Genomic DNA, 19837 nt, shown 5'->3' with positions numbered 1-19837 from the left:
AAATGGGCTGATGACCGTGGTCTACTGGCCTTACCATGTACCAAACACACAAGAGCAGCTGACCTGATAATATTGTGGAAAAGCCTGTTGAGACTCAGATAAGGCAAAACGAGGTGACAACATCTCACAGGGTTGTGGCCCAGTCCTCCAGGTTATAATATTCTTTGAACTAAAGACCAATATATGGTACTAATCTGTAATGACTAGAAAGGATGAATCCAGAAAGCAAGGGATGGAAGTAGAAGTGGCCCCTTTCACTCTTACACCCAGTGATACATTTGAGGAATTTTTGCTTTTTGTTCCCAGAACTTTGGACTCTTATGTTAGAAGTTCTGGTTTCCCGGGAGATATCTCTGTGAGGGCACACACTCAGGTTCCACTGACCTGGAAGCTGTAACTACTTACCTGGCTGCCTTGAGCACTGCAAGGTGGTGGGCAAAGAAAGGAGTTAAAGTACAATAATTATAATAATTGGCCAGGTGTGGAGACTCATGAATGAGCCTATAATCCCAGCACTTTGGGAGGCCAAGATGGGAGGATTGCTTGAGCCCAAGAGTTCAAGACTAGCCTGGGAAACATAGTGAGACCCTGTTTCTACAGAAACATTAAAAAATTAGCTGGACATGGTAGTGTACACCTATAGTCCTAACCATTCAAGAGGCTGAGGAAGGAAGATCGCTTGAGCACAGGAGTGCAAGTCTTCAGGGAGCCATGATCATGCCACTGCACTCCAACCCAGGCAACAGAGCAAGACCCTGTCTCCAAAAAAATTATAAAACCTTTAGCAGCCTGGATTATTCCTCTTGGATTGCAGGCAATCCAGGGGATTCACTGAGATACCTCCTGGTACTTCCACTCCTGGTAAAGCAATTATAACTCAGAAAGGGCTGTTCAACTAAGAGCTTCAGATCCCTACCTCCTCCCCTAGGTATGAAGATCATCCAATCAGGCAACCAATCTAGATGAATCAGCTGAAGTGTTGGACAAGAGGGAAGTCTAGCATGGGTGGTGGAGAAGGGAGATGATGAATATCAATTATGGCCTTAGAACTAGTAACGGTAGCTTGAATCAAGCCTTCTGTAGCTTGATACATCTGTCTCTTCCATTAGGCTTTCCAGAAAATTGCAACTGGCCACAACCTTAAAGGGAACTTTATAAATAAAAGGATTTGTATTTCCTCTCTTAGAAAAGAGGTGAAGAGTTTTATTTTTTTATTTTTTTATTTTTTTAGAATGGCAGCTCCATATTCTCATGTGAGAACCATCTGTAATGGAAAGCCATGCCTTCTACTCTGGGGCAATGATTTATTTTTACCAGAATCAATATGTATAGCATATATGAGTTTGCTTTCATTGTCTACAGGGCTTCAACCAACACCACCATCTAAAGCTTACGGAAGGTCCTATCCATCGGCATGTTACCCCACACAACTTTTCTGACTGGCGAATGGGTAAGCTGTATTGGATATGTCTTCTGACGTCTTCTCAGATTTCTTTGGCCTTGACTGTGGCTGTAGCCAACCAGCTCCACCCAGTCCCACTGCCCAGGCCCTTCTCTCTGGCTGCTGTTGTATAACCAGAGTGACTAGCTGGTGGATGCACTCTCTGGCTCCTCCTGCCACTTCCACACTTGGATAAAATACTATGCAACAGGATATGTAATCTGGCTTCTGAATGGCCACCAAAGGGTCTGACTTACATGACCCAGAAGCATAAGGGTTAACCCCCTGTGGAGCAACCATTGGGAAACAGGATATGGGAAGTTCATGAGGATAATTCCCTCACCTACCTCCTTTGGTGGATTTCTCTTAGGCGTAGTTTCTCCATACACCCTGTCCAAACACTTGGCACATGGTCAAGTGTGCACTCCTGCCAAGCAACCTGCAGTGTCTTTTGAGGCTCATTATAAAGTACAAAACTCCATCTCAAAAAAAAATAAAGTAGAGGCCAGAGTAGAAACCCACCACCATGCATTACTTCTAGTTTTCCTTGCCTCAATTCTCTTTTTTCCCAATCTTGTTATTCTGAGTTAACACCCGCCAAATAAAGCATCAGCACTTAATCCTTGCTTCAGACACTATTTTTAGGGCAGTGGTTCTCAAATTTTACATCCCCTAGGGGGCTCATTACAATGCAGATTCTGATTCAGTGAGTCAGGAGTGAGGCCTAAGCTTCTATATTTCTAATAAGCTGTCCCTGATGCTGCTAGTTGAGGACCCCACTTTGAGAAGCAAGTTTCAGGGAACCTGGGTTAAGACATAGCCTTAAGAAAAAAAGTTTAAGGCTAGGTGGGGTCATGCCTGTAATTTGGGGGACCAAGGCAGGTGAATCACCTGAGGACAGGAGTTGGAGACCAGCTTGACTGACATGGTGAAACCCCATCTCTACTAAAAATACAAAATTACCCAGGCATGGTGGTGCATCACCATAATCATAGTTACTTGGGAGGCTGAGGCAGGAGATTCGCTTGAACCCAGGAGGCGGAGGTTGCAGTGAGCCGAGATCACACCACTGCACTCAGATTGGGCAACAAGAGCAAAACTCCATCTCAAAAAAAAGAAAAGAAAGTTTTAAAATTCCAGGTGAGTTAATTATTTAAATGAAAAACAAAGCCGGGTGTGGTGGTTCATGCCTATAATCCCAACACTTTGGGAAGCCAAGGCAAGCACATCACTTGAGCCCAGGAGTTTGAGACCAGCCTGGGCAACATGGTGAAACAATGTCTCTACAAAAAAATACAAAACTTAGCGGGGCATGGTGGTGCGTGCCTGTAGTCCCAGCTACTTGGGAGGCTAAGCTGGGAGGATGACCTGAGCCTGAGGAGGTTGAGGCTACAGTGAGCTGTGATGGTGCCACTGCACTCCAGCCTGGGTGACAGAGTGAGACCCCATTTCAATGAAAAAAATAACAACAAAATAAAGAAAAACAAATGTAAAATTTTTGGAGGAAACTGACCCGTGATCAGAAAAATTTACAGGGCAGAATTATTCATAATAAGCTTCAAAGCTGACTCTGTTTGCCCATGTAGGAAAAAATATTACTTATTAAAGAACACTGAGTAGCTCACAGATTTTCTGGTAGGACTAGAGAACTATGCTTTAGGCTAAGCTTCCAAGGTCAATATCCAAAACCATATTTCAGCACTAGACTGATGAGGAATTTCTGCTACCACCTTTGATACTAGACCACGCAATTTGCATTGCCTCCAACTGGACTTTGCTGGAGTGGCCCTTACTGCCACCTCTAGTGCCATTTCTGTGTAGAGCTCCACCTAACACACTCAGTGGGCTCTGAATTCCAGACTTTTCAGCCATCAGCCATTCTCACCAGGTAAATAGATGTTTAGGGCAGAGCCTGTTTCCTCCCATTGCTTTATTGTGGACCAGCATCCCACACGGGTGAATGTGACTGGTGGAACCCAGGTAACTTATTTGTGCCTATCTACAAAGAAGACTGGGAAGGGAGTTTTTTAGATTTTTTTTAGACTCACATGGTGGGAAATTCCACAGACATAAAAAGAGTGTGTTCAAAAGAGGATGCATCCCATTATGGGGTTTTTATATGAAAAAAATACATTTAAAAAAGAGGTTGCACAATTCTGAAACTATTTTAGATGTCTTATAGGGTTGAACAAATAAGTAAATATATTGATTTTGTTGGGAGACAGTGTTCTCACTATGGGAGAAGAGACATACAAATATGGAATGACGGGAAACAAAAGAAAAAATAAAGCAAAACCCTGTGGCTCTGAGTCAAGCAGCAGAATCAGAAATTTTTAAAGAAATTTAAAATTTAGAAAAAAAGAAACCCTGTAGGATGAATTGGAGTTGTAGGTATTGATAAGAACTCATTTCTAAAATATGTATAGATGCATGTATATATCTACATATTTATGCATGTTTGTATGTATTATATATGTACATTTACTAGTGCCATATGCTGAAATAGCCAAGAAGCAAAGATGCCGCAGTAGCAATGAGCAAGCCTGGAACCCATATCTTGGTTTTTAAATGCCATTCCCCACCCATCAAAAAACGAAACAAAACCCAGGGCTCCTTGGTGAAATAGCCAGTTCCAGGGCCAGGCGCGGTGGCTCACGCCTGTAATCCCAGCACTTTGGGAGGCTGAGGTGGGCAGATCACGAGGTCAGAAGTTCGAGACCAGCTTGGCCAACATAGTGAAACCCCATTTCTACTAAAAATCCAAAAATTAGCCACGCATGGTGGCACGTGCCTATAGTCCCAGCTACTCAGGAGTCTGGGCAGGAGAATTGCTTGAACCCGGGAGGCGGTGGTTACCATGAGCTGAGATTGCACCACTGCACTCCAGCCTGGTGACACAGCGAGACTCCATCTCAAAAGAAAAAGAAAAAGAAAATAAAGAAATGGCCAGTTCCATGGCTGGTGCAGGGTAAACACAGAATGAACCCAGATTGCCTTTGTATTAGGGCTCTCCAGAGAAAAAGAACCAACAGGTTATGTAGAGATAATATTAGAGGCTATTTATTAAAAGAATTGGCTCACATGGTTATGGAGGTCAAGAAGTCCCATGTTCTGTTGTCTGCAAGCTGGCAAACTGGTAAAGCAAGTGGTATAATTCAGCCCAAGTCGGAAGGCCTGAGAATTGGGGAGCTGATAGTCTCAGTCCCTGCCTGAGTCCAAAAGTCCAGGAACCAGGAGCACTGACATCCAAGGGCAGGAAAAGATGAACATCTCAGCTCAAACAGCGACAGCAGATTCACCTTCCCTCTAACTTTTGGTTTCACTCAGGCCCTTGGAGGACTGGATGATGCTACCCACATTGAAAAGGGCCAGGTGATTTATTCAGTTCACTGATTCAAATGATAATATTGTCCAGCAATAACTTCATGGACATACTCAGAAACAATATTTTATCAGCTATCTGGGCATCACTTAGCCCAGTCAAATTGACACCCAAAATTAACTATCACAATCCTATTCTGTCAGAAATTAGCTGCTTAAAAAATAATAAGGGCACTTCACAAAGGCACAAAGACAAAGAGTTAGCTTCAAATCTGGGACACTTTTAGTGTAAAATAACAACAGTAATGAATTACAAACCATTGGGGAAAAACATAGGAATTCATAAGTCCATATTGGTTATAAATAGATAAACAAACAAATTGGGAAGAAGGGAAGATCCTTGTGTAGAGTACAATGCCAGTGTGGAGAGAGTGCTAGAGTTAGAAAATCATCATTTGGCAACCATTGCAATAAAGATTAGTTCAGGCAAGAATCAGGAATGGATCCTAAATCTAGAGGGGATATTCAGATGAAGAGTAGGCTATGCATGATATTAAAGTGTCTTCCTCCAGATTTCTTATTAGTTGCAAGGGGAAAAATAGTAACTATTCAGTCGAATAGTAATACAACAGGTGTAACTTTTGACCGTGTGATCAAAATTAACATCACTGTTGATGGACAGATGGACATGATATGTACACAGAAGTGATGTCCTGAGAAGAACACAACATTCCCCATGCAATATTCTGGCTGAGAATCCATAGCATGAATCTAACCATGAAAAAACATCAGACCAATCCAAAATAAGGACGTTCTATATTTTTTAAAAACTGCATATTTTAAAACTATCAATGCAATAAAAGACAAAAGCTGTAGAAATGTTTCAAACTGAAGAAGACTGAAGAAAGATAACTGAATGTAATAGATAACCATAGACTGGATCCTGACCCGCAGGAAAAAATATAAATGATATCATTTGACCAGTTGACAAAAATTGAAATATACATATTAGATTAGATAAAAAATACTGTATTCATGTTAACTAGTAACTATCCATTTATTAATGACATTAGTGATATAAGAGAATATTCTTAGTTGTAGGAAATACACACTGAAATATGTAGAGAAAAAGGAGCATGACATTTGCAACTGAGTAAAGGATATATGGGGTGTTCTTTGTACTATTCTTATTCTTGCCTCTTTTCTGTAAGTTTTAAATTATTTCAAAATGAAAAGTTTTAAAGGGCGGGGACTGAAAATACATAATAAATATCCACTATAATAACCCTGTGAGATACATATTATTTCTGTTTTACAAAAGAAGAAACTGAGGTTTAAAAATTTATGTAACTTGCAAGGTAATGTAACTAGTAAGTGTCAGGACTGGGAATTAGACCAAATCATTTTAATATAATTATTTCCTGTTTCCTTGTCTTTCTTTTCCTTTTTAATAGCAGGAAGAACATAGATTTAAATGGTAATAACAGACACTTCCCAGACATCCTGATGATCAAAGAGTTTGTACTGCCCTGTTGCTTCAAACTTTTGCCTCCAAGGGAAGTGCCTGGAATTTCAGATTCATCTACATTTCTCATCTATCTCTTGGAGGGGGGATGCCAGAGGAGGGGAGAAATGGTAGAGAATTAGAAACTAAATGACCACGGCCAGGGCAAAGAGCCAAACTAGGATCTGAGTAATCCACTGGAGAGCCTCGGGCCTGGATAATGGTCCTTCCTGCAGGTTTAGGGTTCTAGGGTGCTTTGAGGACATTTGGCGAGAGGGAGCAGAAATTTAAGCCTTTCTTGGATGACAGCTCCTCTTTGTCCAGAGAAGAGGATCATCTGCTGTAAAATGACTGCCTTCTCTTACAATGGCAGCCTTCAGGGAGAAACCTGCTGTCACCTTTTTAACAGTGCAGCCGCAGGCTCTGTGCCTGCCCTTCCCAGGAAAGCAGCCATCCTGCAGCTGCTCCGGCCTGGCCTCTGCGGGGGTTTCCTGGACAGAGTTATACAGAGAGGAGCTGTTGCCGGATGCCTTGGGACAGCAGGGGTGGTGTGGGGAAGTTCCCCCTTTGGGCTCCCTGCCACTTCAGAAAGACAAAAATGCAATGAGCTTAATAAGATAGCATCTTTATTCCAAGGGAAATGAGAACACACTGCTATAGGCCTGTCCAGTCCGATGAGCAAGACCTCAAGCAGTTAAGCTGGAGGCATGGCATTGGGATTGTACAGGAGCCACACTGGGGAGTTTCTGAAGGGTTGGGAACCTGCGTGCTGTGAAGGGAGCTATACTTGCTTGTCTCAGCTCAGCCTGCAATGTCCTGGGCAAGGCAGGTAGCCGCCCTACCTATTTAGTGAATGCCAGAGGATTTGTATTATGAATAGTCATCAAAATTAGAGTCGGAAACTCTTCCCTGAGCACAATGGGTGTATCCCCTTCATGTCTGGCCATGGAACAGCATTATCTGAATTCAGACTTCTCCACTATTCCCCAGAAAACTATATACAGCTCAGATTCCTCCTGTATCAGTCAGGGGGCAAGCAGGGTGCAGGTGGAACTCTGAAAAGGGTGTAAGTGAAATAACTTTGTGAATGGAATGTTAACAGAGGTATAGGCAGGATGAAGGGAAACACCAAGGATGGGGAAGCAGCCAGGACTGGAAACATCTGGAAAGCTCTCCCACCCAGGCCTGGAGGAGCCAGCAAGGGCAGGAGCCCCAGGAGCCCAGCCCCCCTGAGGGCAGCCTCCTGTGCACAGAGCAGGGAAGAAAGTGGATTTGGGGAACAGACAGAGACTATCTCATGCATCCCCAATCTTCAGGACACTGGCACATACCCCATGCCTTCTGGGGGTGTTTTACACACAGAGATAAAAGGGAAAAACAGATCAGACGTCACAGGGCTGAATAATACATGAGGGAAAACAAGGCATTGGTGTGTTCAGACTGTCAGCGCCAGCACATTCAGAGGCTGAATCTGCTCCTTGATGTACTGGATTGAGACCATGAGCCCATGGCTCTATAAGAAGGGCATTCAACCTTCTTTCTTGATCCTCCCTGAGCATCTGGTTTGAGGAACAGGTTCAGCAGTAGAAATGTGCCAACAGGCTGTATCCCAGCACTTCAGGAGGCCAAAGGCAGGCAGATTACTTGAGGTCAGGAGTTCGAGACCAGCTTGGCCAACATAGTGAAACCCTGTCTCTACTAAAAATACAAAAATTAGCCCGGTGTGGTGCTGGGCGCCTGTAATCCCAGCCACTCAGGAGGCTGAGGTGGGAGGATCACATGAGCCTAGGAGGTGGAGGTTACAGTGAGCCGAGATCGTGCCACTGCACTCCAGTCTGGCTGACAGAGGGAAAATCTGTCTAAAAACAAAAGGAAAGAAATGTGCCAACAGGTCTTTCTTAATCATAACACTTTTCTAGGCCTCATGAAAGATGGCAGCTATTTGGGGAGCAGAGTGAGCACCCAGGACAAATACATCTTTTGACAGAAGAGGTGCTGCAAAAGGCTCAGGAGAAAACCCTTCCCCTCGATATGACCAGCATGTATTATTGCTGACATTCACCAAGAACGTACTGCATGCCAGACATCGTTCCCGTGCTTCTCACAGACTCACTCCATCCTCACACAACCTCCCTAGGAAAGGGTGCTGTTGTGTGCCCTCCCCTACCCCACATTCATGTGTTGAAGCATTAACCCCAGAGCAACTATATTTGGAGATGGACCCTCTAAGGGAGTAATTACGGTTAAGTGAGGTCATAAGGGTGGAGCCCTGATCCAATAGGATTGGTGTCCTTGTAAGAAGAGGCACCACAAAGCTCTTTCTCTCCTCTCACTGTGCCTCTCTTTCTGTCTCTCCCTCACATTCCTTCTCTCTCTGTCTCTCCACACACATGCCATGTGAGGACATAGTGAGAAGGTGGCCATCTACGAGCCAGGAAGAGAGCCCTTATCAGAAGCCAAACTTGCCAACACCTTGATTGTGGATTTCTAGCCTCCAGAACTGCGAGAAAGTAAATGTCTAGTTTAAACCACTCGGCCTGTGGCACTTTGTTATGGCAGCCTAATACAAGCACTATCAATATTCCCCATTTATTAACGAGGAAATTGCAGCATAGTGAGGCTAAGTAGCTTTCTCAAACTCACCCGTTTGCCTTAGATTTTGGTCTCTTCATCTCTCAGGGTCCTGTTTTTCTTACAGAAAAGGGGTGGGTGGAAATAGATCAGGGGTCATAGCCCCAGATGTCAACAGGGAGGCAACGGATAAAGAAACAAGCAAAGTTGTCTGCACGGGGGTGTGGCAAACTGGAGAGGGCAGGCCCCCTTAGAAAGAGACAGCCTCTGGCCAGGCGCTGTGGCTCATGCCTATAATCCCAGCACTTTGGGAGGCCGAGGCAGGCAGATCAACCTGGGGCCAGGAGTTCAAGACCAGCCTGGCCAACATAGTGAAACCCTGTCTCTACTAAAAATACCAAAAAAAAAAAAAAAAAAAAAAAAAAACCAGGCTGGATGTGGTGGTGCACGCCTGTAGTCCTAGCTACTCAGGAGGCTGAGATATGAGAATCACTTGAGCCTGGGAGGTGGAGGTTGCAGTGAGCCAAGATCGTACCACTGCACTCCAGCCTGGGCAACAGCATGAGACCCCGTCTCAAAAAAAAAAAAAAAAAAAAGAGAGAGAGGCAGCCTCTGGTCAGCATCAACCAATCGCTGGCCAAGTGCCTCCTGTTCTCAGAGCTACAGTTTTTCAAGACATCTGGATCTTTTTAGGAATTGTTCTGGTTTTTCAACTGTTAGCAAGGAATTCCACCACAAAACAGTGTACAGGCCAATGAAGACACATCTATGGGACTTCTCAGTGTGCAGTGGCCACTTTGTCCTTTCTGGGCTAGATTATTTTTCTATACACCTTTCTCTTATTGCCTCTCCCCTTGGCCATCATTCTCTGCTTTCAGCATTATTCTTTTTTTCTTTCTTTTTTTTTTTTTTGAGATGGAGTCTTACTCTGTTGCCCAGGCTAGAGTGCAGTGGCACCATCTCGGCTCACTGCAGCCTCCACCTCCCAGGTTCAAGTGATTCTCCTGCCTCAGCCTCCTAGGTAGCTGAGATTACAGGCACCTGCCACCACGCCCAGCTAATTTTTGTATTTTTAGTAGAGACGGGGTTTCACCATGTTGGCCAGGCTGGTCTTGAACGTCTGACCTCAGGTGACTTGCCCCCCTCAGCCTCTCAAAATGTTGGGATTACAGGTGTGAGCCACTGCGCCTGGCCTCAGCATTATTCTTGCATGCAGATGCTAAGTCCCTGCCTTTGGGGAAATGAGAACCAAAATGATGCAGACTTGTTTTAAGGCATAATCAGTGCAAGCAGTAGACTTGGCCATGCCACATGTCTTTGAGTCTGCTTCCTCTTTTAAAAGTTGGTGCAGTAACACCCACTTCATAAGAGTTCCATAAAGATTAAATAAGGTGCTGCAGAGGGAAGCAACCGGTGAACAATGAATTCTCCACGATACATAGAACTTCTGCTGTGTATCAGAGACATTGAACCTATGCTTTCCATACATCATTAGGTGTCTGAGCTACGTACGTACAGTTGACTCCTGGTTTTATTGGCTGTACTATGCTTGAAATAGACATGATTGACAAAGTTTGTTGTTGTTTTTTTTCTTTTTTCTGTTTTTGAGATGGAGTCTCACTCTGTTGCCCAGGCTGGAGTGGAGTGGTATGATCTCAGCTCACTGCAACCTCTCCCTCCAGGGTTCAAGTGATTCTCCTGCCTCAGCCTTCCAAGTAGCTGAGATTACAGGCACCCACCACCACGCCCAGCTAATTTTTGCATTTTTAATAGACATGGGGTTTCACCATGTTGGCCAGACTGGTCTTGAACTCTTGACCTCAGGTGATCCTCCTGCCTCAGCCTCCCAAAGTGCTAGGATTACAGCCATGAGCCGCCATACCCAGCCATGATTGGCAAAGTTCTAAAAGGCAGCAGGAGGTGTTCTACCGAGCCCAAGGGCATGGCTGGGAGGTGAAGAAATTGTCAGGAAGGGGTGAGAGCAGCAGTGATCTCACCCATGGAAGGCAGGCACAAAACAGCCTCCTCCTCTGCTCATGAGGGATTGGGAGGCAAAATCAGTAAGAGCGTTTGTAATAACACACTCAAAGTCCTACTCAATGCTTAATAGCTGGGTGCAGAAATTCCAGTGGGTCCATTTTTAGTCGGGGCTAATGAGGGTTAAAAACTCTCCAGGCTGCCCAAAATACCCTCAGCAAGGCTCCCCGAGAGGGGTTTTATTTACCGCACTGCTGATTAAGGATCAGTTTATCTGCTCTGGATCATCTTTCACCAAAGCCTTTATCAGTGTGTTGTTTTGGCTGCTGATTGTTTGTTTTATTTTTTAAATAAATGAGAACAGATTATTTGTGTTCCAAGGCCATGACTCAAGTTAGCTGTTTGCCAGCTGTGAGGGAGACAGAGCTGGATCCTCTGGGGCCAGCCCTCCCTTTGCAGAGCCGGAGGGAAGTCAAAAGGATGAAGGAGTGAAAAATGAGGAGGCAAAAATTCACTGATTTCCAGGTCTTGCTGGGGAGCAGCTCAGTGGGGCAGTGATGATCTGGGGGGGACTAGCCCAAAGAAGAACGAATGGGTTAGAGGCCAGGTGGAGGAAGGAAGGCCAGAAACAAAGTGGCAAGGGACAAAGAGGTAGAGCAGAGTGAGGCATCCAAGGAGGTACATCATTGGAGACTTCTCCGAGAAACTGAATACATCAATGCACAGGATTTTATTTTATTTTATTTTTGAGATGGAGTCTCGCTCTGTCACCAGGCTAGAGTGGAGGGGCGCAATCTCGGCTCACTACAAGCTCCGCCTTCCGGGTTCAAGTGATTCTCCTGCCTCAGCCTCCTGAGTAGCTGCGACTACAGGCACCTGCCACCACGCCCGGCTAATTTTTTGTATTTTAAGTAGAGACGAGGTTTCACCGTGTTAGCCAGGATGGTTTTGATCTCTTGATCTCATGATTCACCCACCTCGGCCTCCCAAAGTGCTGGGATTACAGGCGTGCGCCAACGCACCCAGCTATGCACAGAATTTTAAAGGGAGGACAGCACTGAGCAGCAGGGAGGACCTCAGTGAAGCTGCACTCTCTGCTGGATTCAAACTAAATCTACTCTGGGCAGATCAAGGAAAAGCTTGAAGGATGTGACTTAAAGAAGAACCTTCTACAGAAAGAGCCAGGAGACCCTAAAATGCATTTTCTGGACAGATAATGGAGATGCCTTTTGGGTAGAGAGCAGCATTTGCTGGATTTGGGGTCAGCCCCGTCAATAATCCGTGGATAATCCTGGGCATGCCCCTCCCCTCTCTGAAGTTTGGTCCAGAAAAGGAGGGGGCTGAACGACATCCCTTTTTCTAAAGCTTGACTGCACATTAGAATCACCTGGGAGCTGCTAAAAACTCTCGATGCTTAGGCTGCAACCCAGACTGTTTCGATCAGAATCTTTAGGAGTGGGGTCCACAGCACAGCTGGATGGTATCTAAAGGTCTCCATCAGCCCTGACATTCATTAAGTCTTTTTTTTTTTGAGATGGAGTTTCGCTCATGTCACCCAGACTGGAATGCAGTGGTGTGATCTCAGCTCACTGCAACCTCTGCCTTCTGGATTCAAGCAATTCTCCTGCTTCAGCCTCCCACGTAGCTGGAATTACAGGCACCCACCACCATGCCCAGCTAATTTTTGTATTTTTAGTAGAAATGGGGTTTCACCAGGCTGGTCTCAAACTCCTGACCTTATGTGATCCACCTGCCTCGGCTTCCCATAGTGCTTGGATTAGAGGCATGAGCCACCGCACCCGGCCTCATTAAGTCTTTAAGAAAAGGAAAGAGGGGGTGGCTGGCAGGCAGTCCTCAGCAGAAGCAAAGCATGGACCAAATGGCTTCTTGAGTGTTCCACGGTCCATAAGGTTCAATGATTTGAGACTCCGAGTGGATGGGAACTAGCTGACAAGTTCCAGCCAACTGTTTCTCCCCATTGATTCACTCCACAAATATTTACTGAGCATCTACTATGTGCCTGGCACTGTTGTAGGCTCCAGGGATACAACAGGACTCTCTCCTGTGTTCAACTACTGAGAGAGACCTGAAACCATAAACTTAAAGAAGTGTGCAGGGTGGTGCAGAGAATGGAAGGGAAAGGGAAATTTGGGGATGTGAGTCACACAGACTTTTTCAAACTTGTACATTATTTTCTCAAATCCCTAAGGTTACTATAGACCTGTCCTTATCCCATTAATCTCATTTTCCTTTCCTCCTTCAACTCTAGGGTCATATACGTCTGAATTTAGCAAGCAACAGTAGGGTCAGAAAAATTCTGCTCCCTGATCCCAAATTCACGCTCCCAGGTATATATCAGGTCTTCCCAATTGAAACATAAGCTCCTCACAGTTGAGGACTGGGCCTTGCATCTTTGGGGAGCAGATGGTGTAGTTTAGCACGTGAGGGCTAGAGACAGATGGCCTCTTACTAGAGACTATCGCTGTGTGACCTTGGGCACAATATCTAACAGCACCCAGCCACCTAACTCAGCTTGCATCTGCAAAACAGGGATTGTGATAGCACCACCTTTTACTAACCTTTAGACTGTTGTGAAGAGAATTGCCTGAATTAATACAGGCAAAGCAGTTACTAAGAAAGGCTGACACATGATCAACACTCAGTTCGTGGTGACTGTTATTATCCTGGAGCAGAAGATGTTAAATGTGCTTGTGATGAAGCTAATGAAGTATGTCATGGTGGTATCTGCTCTTTCTCATTTCCCATCACAGCATGGGGCTGATATGTTGGTTAAGGTAATGGCAGATGCTGTAAGAGGTAGGCCCTGAAATCCCAGTGGCTTCATTCAACAGTTCACTCTTCTCTCATGTAAAGTCTGATGTGCCTGGGGAGGGGGGGCTGGGCTTCATGCAACCATTTAGGGTGCTGAGGTGCCATCATCTTCAAGGCATGAATCCTGAGGCATCGCAGGGCTTTGACATCCCAGTGACACACCACATGAGGGAGTGAGTACAGAGTCACACAGAAGGCCTCTGCAGGCCAGGGAGTGGCATCATTTCCACTCACATCCCACCAGCCAGAACTCAGTCGTATGCCACAGGTGCCTGGGAAAGGTACCCAGGAGGAAGTGCAGGAGGGGCCGCCGTGGTCTGAATTTTACGTTCCCCCAAAATTCACATGTTCAGATCTTACCCCCAGTGTGAAAGTAGGGAGAGGTGGGTTTCTTAGGGAGTCATGAGGGATTAGTGCCCTTATAAAAGGGATCCCAGAGAGCTGGCTAACCCCTTCTACCATGTGAGGATGCAGCAAGAAGCCTCTACGAGGAATGGGCTGTCATCATGCACCAAAGCTGCCAGCAACTTGATCTTGGACTTCTCAGTCTCCAGAACTGCGAGAGAGAAATGGCTGGTGTTTATAAGCCACCCAGTTGACGGTATTTTTGTTATAGCAGTCCAAACAGACTAAGACAGGGGCCTCTAGGACTCGACCTCCAGGGTCTTCTTAGTGGGCCAGACTGTCTCCCATCTCAGGCGCCCAGACTCATGGTGGCTGTGCTGTCTGCAACTTGCTCTAGGGCCACTGTCCGTGTGTGGGGCTCACTGCTCCAGTCTCCTTCTCTGGCCTTCTCCAGTTACTTTTCTCTTCTTCCTATTCTCTCTCCAAGGGCATCTACCCTCTATTGAGCTCCTGTGGTTGGAGAAAGGTTCATTGTTTGGCCATGGAGGCTTTGGTGGAGAGGCGCCCTAGGGATTTAGCAACAAGGGATGTTGAAGGGTGGAGCTGGTAGAGGAACCTTCCAGGGAGGAGAGCCGTAGCCACCTCCACCTGCTTCCTGTGAGACGAGGAGAGCACAATCCCAGGCTGCCAGGCTCCCAGGAGCCTGCAAGGGACTCTTAGCCTCTGATGCCCTCCTTGATCCACAGCAGCCGTATCACTAAGGAACTTACGAATGCAAACTCTCAGCCCCTTCCCACACCAGCTAACTCAGAAACTCAGCTCAGAAAAGTCAGTAACCTGCCCAAAGTCACACGGCAAGTAAGAGACAGGACAAAAGCATTTGAACAAGACTTTCAGGCCGGGCGCGGTGGCTCAAGCCTGTAATCCCAGCACTTTGGGAGGCCGAGACGGGCGGATCACAAGGTCAGGAGATCGAGACCAGCCTGGCTAAATACGGTGAAACCCCGTCTCTACTAAAAAATACAAAAAACTAGCCGGGTGAGGTGGCGGGCGCCTGTAGTCCCATCTACTCGGGAGGCTGAGGCAGGAGAATGGCATAGACCCGGGAGGCGGAGCTTGCAGTGAGCTGAGATGCGGCCACTGCACTCCAGCCTGGGCGACAGAGCGAGACTCCGTCTCAAAAAAAAAAAAAAAAAAAAAAAAGACTTTCAGGTGATTGTGGTGCAGGCAGATCTGACAGTCCCTGCTGTGGGGATGGATGAGGCCCACGGGAAGGGTGCAAATGGGGAAGTGCTTCTTACTGCCCTCCAGTGGCCTTTAAGTGAACAACAGTCAAGCCTCCAGCTCTGGGGACAAACTTGGGGTTGAGGTGGCAACAATGATAACACGTAGATTAGGAAGTAGATTCTGGAAGGCGCTGGGAACCCCACAGTGCCCAGCATGGGGCTAACCTGGGTCTGCCTCTTGGACAGTTTTTAAGACTTGAACTAGAGTCCAGCCCAGAGCCAGACCCAAAGTCTGTTCCAGAAGGGTGAACCCACCTACTTTTACATTTCATAGGGACCAGGCGGCACAGCTGGGTGGAAGAGGCATCTGTGGTTGGACCGATGAACCCGTCCGGGGGCCAGGCTTCAAAATGCTGCCGTCATCCTCAGGCGGTAGCAGGGCAGGCAGAGTCCTCTCTTCTCTGGGAGAGCACAGAACTCCAAGCTGAGGATGCAGAGTAAAGCCTGGGATGGGAGGCAGAAAGAGCAGCAAAGCCGCTGCCCAGCTCATCCAGAGGAAGGATGGATGGGGCCCCTGTAGCAGCATTCGGCAGCTCGGCCGTCACGAGCCCCAGATGCCGGTGCCCAGCCCCTGTGAGCCTGCGATGGTGGTCCTCGGATGCCCTACTGTTCTGGGTGCACCAGATGGGCCACAGCCCCTCAGAGTAGAGATCACTCAAAAGTAAGGTGGTTTTGAAAGATACATTTCCAGCTGCAGACTTGAAAGTACTTAACAGTCATTAAAATAAACATGAGAAAGCATGAATGGATTTGTGCTTTAAACTTTATCCAACACAAAATTGTCATCAAAGAGCTTGACATAGATAACCTCAGGTTCTTTCCTGGTATCTGACTCAGGAGTTGGTAGGTATGGCATGCTGGCTTTTTGCCTGGCCAGAAGATCCCAAGGACCCTCCAGTTTGGGAATCACCAGTCTGGCCATCGTCATCATCATAACCAGAAGCCCAGAGCGTCCACCTCTCTACCCTGGTGTGTCTTCCCCAGCCCCTGTCACTGGCCACATCCTCACTGTGAGGCCCCGAAGATGAGGTAGGCACAGAAAAGGGGGCACTTTGAGGGCACCAGGGTGGCTGCCCAACAGGTTGGGTGCAAAAGACCTCTCTTGAGGGTCTGCACAGGCCCCGGCTCCATGGAGTAATCCAGGCAATCGTGTCTCAGGCCTTGGGAGGCAGAAGAGCCAGCAGCAGTTCCCTGCCAGGTGGAAGACAGCAAACATCTGATGCCCTCAGGTTGGTCATCGGCGCAGACTCCTCCTTGAAGGCATCCCTCTGTGTCGTGGGGATGGACTGGCACCTGCCTGAGGCTGAGGCTGCTGCCAGCCACTCCCTGCTCAAGGTTGATCCAACCTTCCCTTTCCCAAGGAAGCCGAATGGGACAGGAAAGTCCTCCCCTGGGAATCTCAAGAGTGGGGCCCTCGTTCCGACTCAATTCTTTTCTAGTCATGCATCTTTTGGTAAGCCTGGGTCTGAGTTTACTTTTCTGCAAAATGGTTGTTTGAGTGAGGCTCCAGTCTTCTTTATAGGAGGCACTTATGAACACCAATGTGCCCTAAAGAAGGGGAGTGGGGTGCCAGAAAATGGTTTGGAAGCACAGGCACACTCTGTTGCTTAGTTTTTTTTTTTTTTTTTGGCTTTGCCATTTCTTTTTATTACAGATTGTTTATTATTTTTACACCAATACATCTGGTACAGGTGAGTCTTCAGTTCTTCAGAGAAACAGTATGAACATCAAATGCAAGCAATATTATTCTATTTATGGTTTGTTTTCATAATTGAATTCTAGGTCATGATAACATTGCTGACATTTAGGCACACTCAGTATAAAATAGACATTCCAAACATTTAGGTATAGCCCAACAAGATATCTCAGTAGACTTACCTTTTGCTTAGATTATAAGCTAACTAGAGACGGCTCGGGAGCCTTGGTGACTGGGAACCAGGGCAATACTGAGCCCCTCCCACATATCTCTTGGTGCTGCCACTGGTTACGTGACTCAAAGCCTGCCTCCCTCATGCTGTAGTTGCAATGGTCAAAAGAGATCATGCAGATGAAGATGAAGCCCTTCAGGCACTGTCATGCTCTCCACAGACAGAGAATATGCTTAGCCCCTCCTACAGAAGGATCCCAAGAGCCCGACCAGCATTGCTTACTGATGGCACAGTGAATGATGTCCCCTGGGACCCCTTCTGCAGAAGAGTCACCAATGAGCATTTTCCCAGCCCTGGACCACGCACCAGCTTGTTGCCTGGGGGCTTCTTCCCAAGCCAGGGACTTCATCAGATCTGCCAAGCCCCCAGAGCACTATTTTCAGGAGGAAACTCCCTACTCATCAACAGCCCAGGCGGTCCTCTGAATAGGTGACCAGAGCCTTCAAAACTTGAGGGCTTTATTCTAATGAGTCAGTAGTCCTCAAAAGGTGGCCACTGCCCAATTATTGCAGGAACACGGGGATGTTGGTGAAAAACGAAATTCCAGGACCCCATCCTGGGTCTAAGGAATCCATTTTTGGGAGTGAGCTTGAGCGATCTGTGTCTTTTTTTTTTTTTTTTTTTTTTTAAATTATAAGCACTCCTGTTTATTGTTGTGCACACTTGGAAAGGAACTGTCATGAGATCTGGTCCCCTGCCCAGAAGAGACTTCTTATGAACCATTCAAATTCCAGAGACTCTTTCCCATTTCTAAAGAGCCCACCTTATTTTGGAGGATAAGGAAACGACAGGAATGCATGAAACTTATCAGCCAAGAGTCCTTTGGGAAGAGTCAGCTGAGACAGTGCAGGAAGAAAACCCGAGATAAAAAGGAGGACTGGGGAGGTCAGGTTTTAAATGCACTTGCAGCTTTTGCTAAGGGCAGAAACTCCTGTCTGTGGTAAAAGATAGAAAACTAGAAGAGGTCTCACTAGGGGGACAGGTGGGGGCCCCATCAGACTCTGCCCAAACTTCTGCTCTGCCATGCCATTTTCTCCATCACTCCCTCCCCAGCACGCTCACCCCTCCACAGAGCCGTCCTCGCTAATGTGCCACAGTGTGCCGTGTGGCCCCTCCTTACCACTTTCTCACCTTTGAAGTTCTCCACATGTCTGTCCTCACTAGGCTAAAAGAGCTAGCATGAGGTCTTGCTTGGCTCTGCAACCCCAACCCCTGGCCCAAAGTGCTGTTAGGTGTGTGTTTAAAGAATAAATGAACCAATTCCATAATCAACTTGTAGGATGAACACCCAAAGGAGAGAATCAATTTTAAGAGATAATTTAAAGAGAGAAAGAAGGTTGGGCACGGGCGCTCACACCTGTAATCCCAGCACTTTGAGAGGCCAAAATGGGTGGATCACCTGAGGTCAGGAGTTCAAGACCAGCCTGGCCAACATGGTGAAACCCTGTCTCTATTAAAACTACAAAAATTAGCCAGGCGTAGTGGTGGGTACCTGTAATCCAAGCTACATGGGAAGCTGAAGCAGGAGAATTGTTTGAATCCAGGAGGCAGAGGTTGCTGTGAGCCGAGAATCAGGTCACTGCACTCCAGCCTGGGCGACAGAGTGAGATTCCTTCCCAAAAAAAGAAGAGAGAAGAAGAAAAAAGAAGTCTTTATCATACAACCCATTATCTTTATAAATAACATAATGGAAACAAACAAATCAAGGAAGGGTTAGACGAACCCATCATCAATAGTTCTAGAAGCGAATAATTCAGGGAAGTAGTGTCCTGTGAGTCTGGCCCAGCATGGCAGTCCTGGGGATCTCTAGGTAATTTCTGGAGGAAAAAAAAAAAATCAAGACTGTGAACGTCTGTCTTTCCTGCCTGTACTCTCTCAGAAGAACGAGGGCTGTGGTTGAAGCCTAGGAATGCTCTCAGTTGGAAGCGGTGGATCTCCTTTGCAGTCTGGGAGGCAGAGCCTCTTCTCTCCTTCCCTGCGTCTTCTCCTTTTTGCTGCTCCCTCACTTGGTGGCCATCCCGGGACTGCATGGAGCGGATGTCAGTGCTGCCTTCACTAGGTGGGAAATCACTTTTATTACCTCGAGGCCAGGTTTTCCAACCTGCCTTTCCCCATCCTCCACTCCCTTCTCACATCCACCGTACCGTTTCTGAATTGCCCCAGAGGATAGCGGAGGGGAGGAAGGTAAGGATAGGGTAGGGGAGAGTGCTGGGCAGGCCCAGCGCCAGCCACTCTCGAGGAATCAGCCCGGCCCGTGCGGGGGCGCCCGTGGGTGGCTGAAGTTTGTTTCTCCACAGAAGCAGACGCCGGTGGCTTGTGGCTTCCACAGTCTGGAGACGGCCTGGCAGCACCATCTGTGTTCTTTCCCCACCACAGTCACAGATGCACCCACGGTTTTGGAACAGCCGGGCTGCCCGGAAACCGAATCTCTATATTGTTCCTCTTCATGGGGGAAATACAAAAGCCTTCCGTAAAGAAAAGAACAGCCCGGTCATCTTTCCAATCAGGCCAGAGGGAGTGTTTCTGGGACAGCCCGGGAGCCACGGAGCCACGGTGGGGAGAGGCAGTGGCTGTTCTTGGCTGCCTGGGGCAGCTACTGCAGGACGATGCTTTCAAGGTGTGGTCCCAAATC

This window comes from Macaca fascicularis, chromosome 1, assembly GCF_037993035.2.
Source record: "Macaca fascicularis isolate 582-1 chromosome 1, T2T-MFA8v1.1".
Taxonomy (NCBI): Eukaryota; Metazoa; Chordata; class Mammalia; order Primates; family Cercopithecidae; genus Macaca; species Macaca fascicularis.
Note: the sequence above shows the minus strand (reverse complement) of the source record.